The sequence below is a fragment of the Zea mays genome, chromosome 6, assembly GCF_902167145.1.
Source record: "Zea mays cultivar B73 chromosome 6, Zm-B73-REFERENCE-NAM-5.0, whole genome shotgun sequence".
Taxonomy (NCBI): Eukaryota; Viridiplantae; Streptophyta; class Magnoliopsida; order Poales; family Poaceae; genus Zea; species Zea mays.
In genome coordinates this window covers 29,898,043-29,911,087 of record NC_050101.1, presented here as the reverse complement: position 1 = coordinate 29,911,087, position 13,045 = coordinate 29,898,043, and the positions used below count along the sequence as shown (strand labels likewise).

At 41.5% G+C, this 13,045-nt stretch overlaps 1 pseudogene; it reads right to left on the bottom strand.

The window, feature by feature from the left end:
* Positions 1-968: 968 nt before the first annotated feature.
* On the bottom strand, positions 969-3,682 carry LOC103630925 (L-ascorbate oxidase homolog; annotated as a pseudogene).
* Between the last annotated feature and the right edge of the window lie 9,363 nt (positions 3,683-13,045).

Sequence of the window (13,045 nt, the reverse complement as noted above, 5' to 3'; positions counted from 1 at the left end):
CAATCCTTGACTTTGCATGTCTTCTTAACCCCTGGCTTTGGGTTCCTCGGCCTCCCTGACTTTCTCCCGTGCACTCGGTACCTCAAAGTTCATCTTGCCTCCGTCCATGGCTTGACCAGTTGTCTCCAAGATATGCACACCAAGTCTCACACAAGCACTGTTATCCTTCACTTACGATGTCCACAACCATAATCAACTTAGTCTTTGGACCATCACTCTTGAACACTTGTGTTGAACTTTACAAGATTTACACTAATCACCTGTCCAACACTTAACACACCTGTCAGTCCTTTAATTGGGTTGTCATCCAAACCACCAAAACCCACAAGAGAGCTTTCAGAATGACGGTCGACAATGGCGATGACAGAGGAGATCCCGAACCACATCGAGGATGGTAGGTTTGGTGATGGAGAAGGTGTGATGATCAAGACGGATAAGGCAGTTTTCATCAGAGGCAACACGAGCGATGACAATGGTGTTGCCGATAGGACAGAGGATGTTAGGTTTTCAGGATCGGAGCTGCCAATATTTTATTATTAGGTTGAGCGTTGGGAAGGATAAAATGTTTTTGGATCCTTGGCGCTCTGGTCTAGTGGTGGTAGAACAGGCCAGTCGAGGGATGGCAGGTTTTTAGTATTGTACACACACATGTTCGGTTGGGGTCTGGGTGAAGCTTCACTCTAGGTGGGATACAATGTTAATTAGTTATTTTGTGGGCTGGTTCGATTAATTAGTCCAAGTGCCTTAGGTGATGATTAGCATATATATATATATTGTATATTATGAGCCCTAGGCTTCTAATAGCTTGGGAAACCCTTGATCCAATGGTGCATTCTAGTCCAGCCACACCACCTCAAGCAGACCATGCCTCGATCCATCGATAAAACCTCCCCCAAATACAGCCTCTCAAATCCACCACCAGAACATAGAACTGACAATCCAAGACACTAAAGAATCTTAGGGGTTAACTAACCACCAGATGGAAGAACCTGCAAAAAAGTGCTGACACTGAGATGCTTGGTGATAGCCACTTCAAAGTTGTAGGCAGGTGAAAGCAGAGTCCATATCTGATCATGAGTTTATGACGCTACACCTTTCTTGACACAACCGATCACCATATCGTTCCAGAGAAGAACTTTATCTAGCATATCATGGCAGTTGGATGGGCATTTTGGATGTCTGAGCTATGTGCCATGCTATTGGTGATGGCGAACCAAATAATGCGCTGGCTTGACAACAAAAAAGTATCACTGTCATTTCCAACCCATTTTAGTTTCAGCTTATAGAGCACGTATCACATCATCGTATTCGTACCTGAACAATGTACCGCGAAACGCCGTCTCTCAGGTTGTAGCCCAGCCTGCTTGCCGATGACCATTTCCCTCCATCCATTCCGCACACAAACTCACATCATCTGGTCAGTTTAACCAGGAAAGATTGCCAGTAATCTCACAAACTAAGACAAAAATTGTCCAAACGCTTTGATGTTCTCGAGAGCTAGCGACGCACCCGACGACCTAGAAGGCTTACACATAGATGTGCCACGACTGCACCTCGTCCTTGCTGTTCTCGAACACGATATTGACGTAGTCCCTATAACTAGCCCTCATGACTGACGTCCATGAGTGGGCCGCACCGTAGGTGCGACTGTCGATGATGGTGCCCACCGAGAAGATGCCGCTGATCCTGCAGTAGTCGGTGGCATCGAGCGAGGTGGTGTCTGGGCTCACATGCGACACGTCGTTCACCGTGTAGTGTCACTTCCCGCTGATTGCCACCACCGAGTTGGCCAGTCGGATGGTCTAGGTTACTGGCACCAGGCCATAGTGGTACAACCCCTACGGGGTTCGGCCTCAGCCCACTCACCGTCAGGCTCCTTCTGATGGAGTGAGCTTGAGTGACCGGCTGACCTAGACGATTAGGGTCCTAAGAGGGAAGTCGGTGCCCTGTTGCCGGCCGAGTTGGCATAGCACATGACTATCGTGGCGGAGATGGTAATGCTATTGAAGCGCTTGGAGACGACGGTGGCCTAGTCAAAGCTGGACTGGTCGGCGATGAGCAGAATAGAGTAGGACTAGCCTAGGTGCACATCCAAGGACAATAAGAGGATCCGAGGGGGCGTACCATGGGAGGCGGCGGTGCAATATGTGAGCTACACACTTCACTGTGCTAGGGGAGGGGGTAACGCGGTAGGCGGCATTCGCGACGCTGAGGGACAGTGCCGTCTGTAAGTTTCGCGTCTCGCGGGGGCAGTGGTGCCGCGCGAGAAGTGAATCTGGGGCGCATCGTGGGAGGCGGCGGTGCCGTAGGCGAGCTACGTGAGTCGTCTAGTGGGGCACCACGCGAGAAGCGGATCAGGTGGGACAATAGAGAGGAAACCGCTGCCATAGACTGGGGCACGCGAGCACCATGGGGGTGGGGGATGACAGCACTGGGTGGGTGAGGGGTGATGGTTGCTGTGCACGTGGGTGCCACTGAAGGTGGAGAGTGAGGGGGTAATGTATCACATAGTGGGCAGACGATATACGATCCTACGGCCACTGAGCGACAGAACCGAGGTAGACAAATCCTACAGCTAGGGAGAGTGAAAGTCGCCTAGAGGGGGTGAATAGGCGAAACCAAAAAATTATAACTTTAACCCGGACTTGATCCCTTGATTAGTGGTTAGAACAAGATGAGAAATTATCGGAGTATAAAACTAAGTCCTTTGCTTGCAAAGAGTGTTGCTTTCAAATATTGCGGAATTAACAAAAGCAACACAACTAAAATGTTTATGGAGAATAATGCAAGAGGAATTAGATGAGAAGAGAAATAACATAAGTTCTTTCTTGCAAGGTGTTGCTTCAATATATGAGAATTTAACTTGAGGTAACACAAAGTAATATCAATAAGAATAGTGCAAGAGAACTTAAAGAGGGAGAAAACAAACAAATCACAAGCAATAAACACAAGTGACACGGGTGATTTGTTTTACCGAGGTTCGGTTCACCAAAAACCTAATCCCCATTGAGGAGTCCACTAAGGATGGGTCTTTTTCGACCCTTTCCCTCAATCCACCGATCACCAAGACCGGCGAGTGCTTCTTCTTAATCTCAAGGATCACTAAGACCCCGCAAGGACCACCACACACTTAGGTGTCTCTTGCTAGCTTTACAAGTCTCCAAAAGGTTTGGAGGAAGATGAATGAGAGTCAAAACTTCACGCTCAAATGATCACAAGATGTAGCACACACTTTCTCTCAATGATTCTCACAAGGCACTATCGCTAAACACACACGAGTAGCTCTCTTTTGCTTGATCTTTCTTTTGTGGCACTTGTGAGGCTTTGATGTGGCCTAACTCTTGTGTATGAGATAGATCAATGAATGGAGGTGGTTGGGAGGGCTTGGATATGTCTACTATGTGCCTTGATATGTTGCTTAGGCTCCCACACCTTGATATGGCCGGTTGTGGTGGTATTTATAGGCTCCAACCCCCCATATGGCCGTTGGACAGAAAGCATCGACGGGCACACCGGACAGTCCGGTGTGCCTGGACACGACACTTTTCAGTGTCCGGTGCCTGTCACGTCAGTCGCCCGTTGGATTCGTCTGCCCTATGGCGCACCGAACAGTCCAGTGCGACTGACTTTCTCTGACCATTTCTAACTTTCTGTCCTTTCTAACTGCGTAGCAGTCGACCATTGGCGAAGATGACTGTTGGCCCTAGGCTCACTGGACAGTCCGGTGAATTTTAGCCGCGGAGCTTCTTCGTTTTCCCAAGAGCGGCCAGTTCGTTGGGCGCGCCAACCTAGGCACCGGACACAGTCCGATGCGCCGCAGGCTAGAGCAAGCCTAGCTTGCCCCATTGTTGGATTTCTTCGCTGACTTTTTGGGCTTCTTTGACTTGAGTCTTAGACTTTTTGCTTCTTTTTATGTCTTCTATTGAGGTGTTGCATCATCATTTCCTTAGTCCAATCCTCTTTGTATTTTGATTATTTTACTCATATATCTTCTTTTGCCCAATACTAGCTCCACAATAGTGATATGTTGATTTCGAGCTTTCCAACCTTTCTAGACGTGTTGAAAAAGGTTCCTTGGGGTATTTAGAATTTGTCCAAGAAGTAGAACTACTGGTAGTTCATCTATTCCATGTATTACCCCTATTTGGTTGGAACAGAGCTGATTCTGACTTAGAAACTGAACTATTGATCTTATGAACCTGTGAATTAGAGGCTAGGCAAACTGGTCAGTCCGAATGGTTGTGAAGGTCATCAAGCACCAAAAATATAAGAAATGGTTTTTAAGGCCACTTCCCTTTCAATCTCCCCCTTTTTGGTGATAGATGCCAACACAAACCAAAGCAAATATGAAGTATGAAATTGTAACTAGTTTGCAATTGGTCAAGTGTTCATAAGTTATTGAAATGGAAGCAGTTCTAAGTGAATATGATTGATATTAACATGATTGTAAATTTGGACCACATTTGCACCACTTAGCTTGTTTTTGCAAATCTTTTGGAAAAGTGTTTTGAAATTCTTTTGTAATTAGCCAATATTATAAGAATATAATTTCTAAAGGCATTTTCAATTTGATAGATTCTCCCTTTTTCAAATGCTTTTCCTTTGGCTAAATAAAAGCCCCCCTGAAAAAGTTCTCCCCTTAGCTGTCAAGAGGGTTTGTGTAATTTGAATAATCCCCCTTTGTGAAACAGTCTTTGAAAACGGGGTGGTGGTGCGGTCCTTTTTCTTTGGCCTAATGCTTTCTCCACCTTTGGCATTAAGCACCAAATGGGGAAATTGTGAGCCTTTTTCAATATAGATATGTAATTGAAGTACATGAGTTTTAGCAAGGGTGATTGATACCGAACGAATATGAAGTGGAAGCGCTCCCTTTGCTCAAAACTCCATTTCCCTTTCAATTTGAGACTAAGCACAACATATACTTGAAGAATGGTTAGTCTCAAGGATTTAATGTGTAGAGAATTGCTCCCCCTAAATATGTGCCTTGAGAGGAATACATATTTTGGCCTTAAATGCCAAATGCACATAATGAGGTCAATGAGAACATATCTATATCATAGAATTTGTGAAGTGCAATATGTCATAATATAAACGCGATGCTCATCATAGACTACACACTTAAGAAAGCATGTTATAAACATTTGATGCATTTACCCTTACAGATTCAAAGAAGCTTAAGGAACCTCCACCTTTGGAACAAAGATAGCTTATCCTTGTTACAAGGTTAAGCTTTAAGTTCTTTCACAAGAAGGTCACTTTACCCAGTTTTAACAAAAGTGCATTAAAGCATAAGTGAAATTTTGAGAGGTTAAACTAGTTATGAAGCAGGGTTATGCATAGACATGCTTTTTCTTCCTCTTGTAATTTAAAGATATGCAATATACGTATAAGAGGGAAATATAGGTACATGTGTAAATGATAGGAAGTAGTTTACCCTTTTGTACCTTCACATAGAGATGCTCTCTTCATTGTGCTTTGTCCTTTGTCTTGGTTACTTAAGTCCTATGCTCAAGACAATATATAGAATTATTTTGCACAAGAGAGAATTCTACAACTAGTGATCCTTTCCTTTAAACAAATCATTGTTATCACATATCAAGTAGATCACAAATTGCATAATTTATCCTAAACTCTCCTTTTAACTTAGTGCATATATAAGAGAGACATCAATTGATAGTTCATGAAGCACTAAGCAACATAAGTATCAATTGAAGCTATTCAATGATCAAAAGTATAATAATGAAGGTTGCACAAATCATATGCACATACTTGAGTGTTAGTCTCAACATAATCAAGATATAGAAATGGGCTCCCCCCTAAAGATGTGCATCAAGTATTTGAATGACTTGGTTAGATACACTCTCTTTTAAAGACAAATAGGGGATGCATTGTACAGCTTGATTAAGGCATATAAAAATTGCAATAATCAGCTTATGCCTAGTATTCTCAAATAAGAAAGGTTTAGAATACTTACAACCACACCATTGATTAATTTGAAGATCTCACTATCTAAGTAGGTGTTGTTGTTCTTGACATCTTTTTCATTTGAGTGTCCTCCCTTTATAGTTGTCTCTTTTTCCTTTCAAACTTATTGAAAATACTCGAAAAAGAGATATTAGCAGCACAAAGGAGTATATGACAAATGATGATTTTATTAGATAAGAGATACAGACAAATCATCATCCACAAGTCACACAAATATGAAGTAAAATACTTAATATTAGTGCATAGCGACAGAAAAGAGGAATATGCACCTTTTAACATTTATAATCAAATCAAAGGAATTTTACTTCTACATATTGATGTTTCTTCACACAGAATTGATTAACATAACTTAGAAGTATATCAATATGAGCACAAATATAGCAAAGGCATGAATTAGATTCTAACAAACTAGTGCACAAATGAAAGCAAGATTATAAGCACTTTTAGCTAATTTAAGTCCAATAAGGAATCTAATCTTCACATAGGTAGATTATGATAGTTTAGAAGAAATACCAATTGATGGGAACTATTATTGATTAAGGAGATGAGTTCCCATACCTTTGCTTTTACCTTTCTTCCTTTAGGTGAAGAGCAACCTTGAGGCTTATGTCTTTTAATAAATTGAACATGCACTCACTCTCTTATATATTTTCATAAATATGCTCAAGAGTGATGTCATTAGTAACACAAGCACTAGTTTTCTTTTTAGTAATCATTTTTGAGAAGGAGTGACAGGTAGATTACTTAAAACATGTAAAGTTCATAATATGAACTAGATTATCCCATAGATGATGTTATGCTCAGTTTTAACTCATAAAACAAGCATAGTTAATCTCTCAAGATCATGGGAACAAATCTAATTCATAACATGGAGAATGATTAATGAAGAAGAATCATATCCAATTTAAGCAAGAAGAAATACATCATAAATCACTGGATTGATTTTTCTTTTTATGTTAGATTACACATTTCCATAGAGAAACTCATTCTCTACATGTGAGACTACTTAAGTCATTTAGAAAAAGCATTAGTCTCACGATTCTAGTCATAAAGAGAGATTCCCTTTATAAGTGTCCTAAGGATTTGAATTCCTTATATGACACCTTATTCTTTTAAGAACTTGGAATATTTCTTTATGTCTAGAACATGGCAATAAAGGATGTTTAATGTAAAACATGCCATGAGGTACTTACAACAATTTAAAGCATGTAGATTGCCATAATATAGAAATGATGAAAATGCAATCTATCATATGAGAGGAACTTTCTTCAAAGAATGGTGATGCAATTTCACAACATTCTTAAGTGCTTCCTTTTTCTATGTGACTACACAAGACACAATAGAAATGATAATTGAAGATACTTGCACTTTAAAGACATAAGTGTTACCATCCTTTGGCTTTCCTCCATATTGTAGGATTTGATTTTCCACACAAGATAATCCTTTATTCCCTACAACATCAATATCTTGCTCGAGATGATATGAGTTTTAGATATAGTAATTCAAAATAACTTTGGGTCAATCTTAGAGATATATAACATTGTAAGCTTGATAGCTTGAGTCAATAAGAATTGAATTAACCCGCTCAAGCACCTCCAAAGCTTCATATCATCTCCTTTCCCCTACAAAGCTTGTCAAGCATATTTTGGTCCCCATCACTTGATGGGTCCATCAAAGTTAGTCAACAAAGATATAGGAACCCAAATGTCCTTTATGTCAGTGCTTGGTAAACTCATTAGCTTTCTAGCACAAGTTGCAATTTTGGGTTGCCTAGTTACATATGAATCAAATGACAAGCCAGGAGTGGAATAGTTACCAATAGGACAATCCTTACATAGATGTCCCTTCTTTCGGCATATGTAGCAAAGACGATCTTCATGTTTTGAAGATTTCTTCTTTCCTTGTTTCTTGCTTGCTACATGGTTAGTAAATATTTTCTTTTCCAAAACTATGCCTTTTTGTTTTACATAGGGACATGACTTAACTAAATGTCCCTTCTCAGAGCATCTAAAACAATTTTTATCATCCTTGTTAATAATCAAGCCATTTTATTTAATATAGGGACATGACCTAATCAAGTGCCCATTTTCAAAGCATTCACTACACTTCTTACTTTTCTTAGTGTGAAGTGTGGCTTGATCATTACCTTGGATGTGACCTTGCATGGAGGCATGGTTGAGGCTTTTGGTAGAGGTATTGATTTTCTTCTTTTGTTCCTTCCTCTTGTCATTCCTCAAGTTCTTGACATTTTCTTCAAGGAGTTTTATGCATGCTATGGTTGTTCCTGTCTCAAGCTTCTTCACCATGTAATCATGGTTATCTTGAAAAGGTTGAGCAGTGCACTTCCCTTTTAGTTGTGTCAAGCTCGTTCTTAGCCTCTCATTTTCTTCCTTGAGCTCTTGACATGTATCATCTTTTATTCCTGGAAATTCCAGCTCAAGGGAGGATTTGCTTCCTGACGAGCAACAAGCATTAGCACATGGCAAAATAGTTTCAATTTGAACACATGTGCATGAGTGAGGTTGTTGAGATTTTAAGTTTTCTATCACAACCTCATGAGCAATGTTTAACATGATATGATCATCCATAAGATTTTCATGAGAACACAGAAGCATACCATGTTTATCTTGAAAATCTAGATTTTCAATTTTTAGCCTTTCTACTTGGTCCTTAAGTAAGGTATTCCTATTTACTAATTGAGCGACACATAATAAAGAGTTATCTTGCTCAATTAAAATAGTTTCATACCTTTGGACCAAATCAACATGAGAGCACTTTAGCTCCTCATGTTCTTTAGTCAACTCTTCCAAGCTTTGGATTTTTGTGATAAGGACATCTTCTAGCTTGTGAAGAGCTTCGCTTTGCTCTCTCGCTCTTTTTAAAAGTTTGAGCAAGACCCCCTTATTGAGAGCACCTAGAGGGGTGGGGGTGAATAGGTGATCCTGTAAAATCAAACACTAAATAGCCACAAAACTTAGTTTTGAAAGAGTTAGTGCGACTAAGTAGCTTTGAGGCGAGTTCTTGTGAACAAAACAATCACAGAGAAAGTAACACAAGAGACACGCGATTTTTATCCCGTGGTTCGGCCAAGTAACACTTGCCTACTTCCACGTTGTGGCGTCCCAATGGACGAGGGTTGCACTCAACCCCTTTCAAGTGATCCAATGATCTGTTAGAAATATGCCCTAGAGATAATCATAGAGATGAGCATATTTCTTTGTATCCATGATATATATATTGCTTAATTGAATATCCATGGAAGGCACCTTGTATTGATTAGCAATTATGTGAATTGTTTGTGAGATTCTTTACTTATATGGTTATTCTAAATGATGTCCCTAGTCAGAGTCGATGACTAGCACATGTATTAGTTGATGACTACATTTCACAAGTCATGAACATGGAGATGTTAAACTAATAATGTGGGCGCATGTATGACATGAGGCTGGACCGACCCAACGTGAGATATTGTAATATAGTTCTCTTCTTGCAACATGAATACTGTATCCTTAGACCTGAGATTGTCACATGTTCTCAAGATGTGAATTGACTTACTTAGGGACTATCAAACGCTATCCCGTAACTGGGTAGTTATAAAGGTAGTTTTGGGTTTGTCAGGAAGCATGCTATGAGGCATGGTCAGTCAAGATGGAATTTGTCCCTCTCTTTGTGAGAGAGATATCTCTGGGCCCCTCGAGTGATTGGATCAAGAAATGCATGGCCGTGCTAGGGTTAAGAGTTAACCATTGAAAGGATTCCAATTCACAGTATCGAGAAAGAGAGGTCAGCTTAGAGCCAGACCAAATATCGTGAGACAAAGGGAACAACATGTACGTAATGTCGCAATGGTTCGTCTGATATGATCTTTACGTACACATAGGAGTTGACATGTCTTGCTAGAGGCCGCTTTCAATTATTGGGCCAAGTAAGAGTACTCGGGCTATGTCTATTTGTACGTGAACCTATAGGGTCACACACTTAAGGGGAAGGAAGCCTAATTCGGATTAGATCCGAAATTAGACTGGGCTTTAGGGTTAATGATGGGCCTCGGCGTCAGAAGCCCACCATAACACCTATATAATGAGGGGCGGGGGCGCGGTTAAGTATAACCTAATTCGCCACCAGCGAACTAACAGCCGCCGCCCACCTCTCGCCCTCGCCAAGCCGCCGTCGCGAACCTAGCAGTTCGGTACGCGGCGCTTCCTCCCTGTACGTGTGGATACCTCGGAGGTGCTGCATCTGGAGCACTTGGACGAACCGTGCGAGGACGTGAAGGACGTCGGCGACTGCACGGCACTGCTCGACGCGTTCGTCTACATCGAGACGTCTTCCGCTGCTCTGCGCGTCTAGTGGTAATTCCATGACCTATAACCGCAGTAGTTCTTGGTATTATGGGGTTGAAAATTTTGTTTTGCGCTAGTGTAGCCTCCCCGTAATCCAACAGTGGTATCAGAGCCAGGTTCTGCGTAAGTTTTAGGTCTGGATCTAGGTTCATGTGATGGATCTACTTGATGCACGGTTTGATTAGATCAATTGGTAATAAAGGGTTGAAGTAGATTACATCAGATATGATTGTGAGATCAGTTCATCCTTCTCTGTTGTATGCGCGACTTGCCCCTACCGGCTGGAATCACCATCGGGGCTAACTGCGCACACAACCAGTAGATTGATGTAACAGATCGACGTCATGTGTGTAATCTTCTTCGGGTCGAAAGTCTCGGATTTGGGTTGATTTGATCAACCGCATGAGATTTCCAGTGGAATTTCCATACATACGATGCATGGAATCCTGTGACCGGCCAGCGGGACCGCCGTGGCTATCTTCTGTAGTGGCGAACGTATAGAAACGTGTTTGTCTAACATGTTTTTGCAGGACATGTGATCGGTATGGCTATTATGTGTATGTGATGCATGTTAACAAATTATTCATGACCTGCGTGTCGTGACCAGGGCAATACGGCTGGAGCCACATGTATTGTCCAAATTTAATGTAATGACCTGCGTGTCAACATGTGATGATCCAAAGCGTATATGTAATTTGTTTACCAGCATACGTTAGATAGGTCTTGAAGGACTCATCACCTGGAGGATGGCATACCTATATCATGGAGATGGAGATCATCGTGATGGACAGATTATTGGAGATGGAGATCACCATGTGAAAACAAGCCATACCGAATCACAACTGTTGTGTGAATGCCATTCTTATTGTTCTACTTGTTTATATTGCATATATGTCCTTGCGTGCGATGTTATAAGTAGGACGATCCCTCATAAATGTTTAAGTTTTAATGCCTCTCCAAACCTTGCACTATCATAAGTCTTGTACAATTGGTGGTGGGTCTATGAAATTAGGGTGCCACCAGTTTTCCTTGACTAGATAGGTTTGTATCGGATACGAACTGCAGAAAGGGTTGGTTAACTTAAACAAAGTCAGCTTAATGGTTAAGGACTTTGAGGCATAAGGTTGGGAGCCGAGACATAGAGATGTCACCCAACAACAGGAGTCATATATATGATATGATTAGCAAGGAGTTGCTTACCGATCTACCTTGTCTTCTAGCGGTGATGCTAAAGCTCACTAGTAGACTTGTTAGTTGTGGATTCTGAATCACTAAGTATCAATAGAGGGATATTGATTTTAGTGGGAGTAGACTATTAAATGTTTAATATGATTTACTCTGTCATGGATATTTTTGTCTTAGTATTTTGCATTATTTTGTTGTAGATAAATGGCACCTAGCACACCAACATTTACTTTGCGATCGATTCTTGAAAAGGATAAGTTAAATGGAACAAACTATATGGATTGGATCCGTAACCTGAGAATTGTTCTCAGGGCTGAAAAAAAGGAAGACGTTCTAGACACCCCACTGCCAGAGGATCCTGGTGAAAATGCAACTGCTGCAGCTAAAACCGCTTACAAGAAAGCAATGGATACTAATCTTGAAGTGAGTTGCCTAATGCTTGCTTGCATGGAGCCTGAGCTCCAGATGCAGTTTGAAACAAACCATGAGGTGTACGATATGATCGTGGCGCTCAAGGATATGTTCCAGACTCAGGCTAGGACTGAAAGGTTCAATGTGTCCAAAGCCTTTCTGGAATGCAAGCTAGCAGAAGGCGCAGCAGTTGGGCCACACGTAATCAAAATGGTTGGTTACAGTCAGAGGTTGGAGAAGCTAGGCTTCCCAATAAGCCAAGAGTTGGCCACTGACTTCATTTTGACATCTCTTCCGCCCAGCTATGGAAACTTCATCACGAACTACCATATGCATGGGGCGGAGAGGGGCCTCAATGAACTATGTGGCATGCTGAAAACTGCAGAGGGGGACATAAAGAAAAGTGCTGGCAGCAGCGGCCATGTGATGGCGGTCCAAAACAAACCCAACTTTAAGAAGAAGGGTAAGTCTCAAAAGAAGAAGGGCAAGGGAAAGGATACAGTATCCAAGCCCAATCAAAAGCCCAAGGCTGGACCAGCTGCAGATGCAGAGTGCTTTTATTGCAAAGAACTTGGTCACTGGAAAAGGAATTGCAAGCAGTACTTGGCCTCTATTAAGGATCGCGGCGGTAAGGGTACAGCCGCAGCAGGTACACTTGCTATTCACATTACAGAAATTTTTCTTGCTGATTCTTATATTAATTCTTGGGTATTTGATACCGGATCGGTTGCCCATATTTGCAATTCGATGCAGGGAATGATAAGAAGTAGAAGCGTGAAAAGAGGAGAAGTTGATTTCCGGGTAGGCAATAATGCAAGAGTTGCTGCGTTGACCGTCGGGACGATGCAACTCCACCTCCCATCAGGATTTATTTTGGAGTTAAATAATTGTTATCTAGTTCCTAGTATGAGTCGAAACATTATGTCTCCTTCATGTTTGATGAAGGATGGTTATTCATTTGCGAGTGAAAACAATGGTTGTGTGATCTCTAAGAATGGCATGTTTGTGGCTTTTGCATCCATTATGAATGGGTTATTCATTTTAAATCTTGATGATGCACCTATCTGTAATATTAGTGCTAAAAGGCCTCGGCCTAATGATTTAAGTCCTACCTACATGTG